Raw genomic sequence first — 2167 nt, forward strand, 5'->3', positions numbered from 1 at the left:
GCCACTCAAGGCTGAACACTCAACCCAACTCAAGGCTGAACACTCAACCCAACTCAAGGTTGAATTCTCAACCCCCCACCTGTCTAGTGCAACAGAAACCCAAATCTGACCCCTGCCGGTCTGCCTGAGGGCAGAAGATGACACCCTTAGCAACTGTACACCAACAAGGCAGCTTGCAGACCCAGAGACCCCATTAGCTATAAAAACTATAGCTATAAAAACTCTCTCCTGCCCGTCCCCTCCACTCCTCCCTCTCTCTCTGTCTCACTCTCTCTCACCTCCTCTCTCTCACTCTCTCTTACTCTCTCCTCTCTCACTTGCTTTGCTCCCCCCACACACTTTCTCTCACTCTCTTTTCCTCTCTCTCTCTTTTTTCTCTTCCTTTCCTTGCTAATCCGACACCACCTCAATAAAGATATCTTGGTCGCTCCGAGTGTTGTGGTCACTTTCCTTTCACCAGCCCTAAGTTTTCTGTTATTAATATCTAGTTTCATTCCATTATTTTCTAATAACATGTATATTCTAAAATATTGAAGTGTTCTTTGAGTATTTTATTTTATTTTATTTTATTTTCCAATTCCCATTTATTTTTGGCTCTTGGGGCAATGTCATCTTTTCAATATGAAAAAAGCAGCAAGTTCAACACAAATTAGAAATCTGAAGGGTAGGATAGGACAAAATCAACAGTAGGAAGGAAAAAGCAATAGCAAAAGAAATGAGAACATTTTTTAAAAAGGGTTTTGTTGCCCCTCCTCTGGAGTGACTCACATTTAGGTGATAGTACATACCTTTCCACATATCAGGCATGTTACTCTTTGGAGCGGGGTGAAAAGGTGGGGGTTGGGGAGGGCAATTCTGGAAGCTTAGGGACCAAGGCTGGCCTTCTCCTTTTTGAGAGAGGTAAAGCAGAAAGAGGAAGGATTCACACCTCCCAGAGTGGGGCAGATTCCTCCAAAGGGAGAGCACAACTCGGGACAGCTGAGAGGGAGGCAGCAAATGGAAATAATACTGTTAACACCTCTCCTGAAGCTGAGAGATGGAGCATGGAAATGCCTAAAAATGACTGTAAAAGCATAGATTCCCCTCTTTAAAAAACTGTCCTAAGATGAAAAATCCAATCCCCATCACAAGTGATTTCTACCTGCTGCTACCTTCTACCTGGTGCTAATTTGCCTTAGGATGGTGGCCACTGAAAGCACCTGGCTAGTTCTAAATGGGATCTGGACAAGAACCAGCTCTTGGGAGAATCATTTTGGAAACAGAAGACATTAACTGGACAGATGTGAAAAGTGGGTACCAGAAAGAAATGCAGGGTAATCCAGAATGGAAGAAATTTAAGTTTGCCAGAGTGGAAAGAGGAGACATTCAAGAAACAAATATTTATTGAGCGCCTAATATGGGTCAGGTATTGTTCTGCATGCCTCCCAAAAGGGAATAAAAAAGGGGAAAAAAAGGCAGTGAACACAAATTCTGAAGAAAGGGGCAGCAGAAGGCTGGGGAACTGAGAAGCATGAAATGATAGCCGCCTTAGGCCTCCTCTTCAGCCTCTTCACCAAAATCCTCTTTCTCTTCTGCGGTGGCATCCTGGTACTGCTGGTACTCAGAGACAAGGTTGTTCATGTTGCTCTCAGCCTCGGTGAACTCCATCTCGTCCATACCCGCACCTGTGTACCAGTGGAGGAAGGCCTTTCGGCGGAACATGGCAGTGAACTGCTCTGAGATGCGCTTGAAGAGCTCCTGGATGTCTGTGCTGTTGCCAATGAAGGTAACTGCCATCTTGAGGCCATGAGTTGGGATGTCACAGACAGCTGTCTTGACATTGTTGGGGATCCATTCCACGAAGTAGCTGCTATTCTTGTTCTGCACATTCAGTATCTGCCCATCTACCTCCTTCATGGACATCCATCCACGGAAGACTGCAGCCACGGTGAGGTACGACGATGGCGGGGGTCACAGGCAGCCATCATGTTCTTCGCATCAGAGACCTGCTGGGTGAGTTCAGGCACAGTGAGGGCCTGATATTGCTGGCTTCCACGGCTGGTAAGAGGGGCAAAGCCAGGCATGAAGAAGTGGAGATGTGGGAAGGGCACCATGTTGACTGCCAATTTGCGGAGGTCAGCATTGAGCAGGCCAGGGAAGCGGAGGCAGGTAGTGACTCCGCTCATGG

General features: G+C 46.7%; 1 pseudogene; it reads right to left on the reverse strand.

The window, feature by feature from the left end:
* Positions 1–569: 569 nt before the first annotated feature.
* LOC107135231 lies at positions 570–2165 on the reverse strand (annotated as a pseudogene).
* Positions 2166–2167: the final 2 nt, after the last annotated feature.

Source organism: Marmota marmota, unplaced genomic scaffold (assembly GCF_001458135.2).
Source record: "Marmota marmota marmota unplaced genomic scaffold, marMar, whole genome shotgun sequence".
Classification (NCBI taxonomy): domain Eukaryota; kingdom Metazoa; phylum Chordata; class Mammalia; order Rodentia; family Sciuridae; genus Marmota; species Marmota marmota.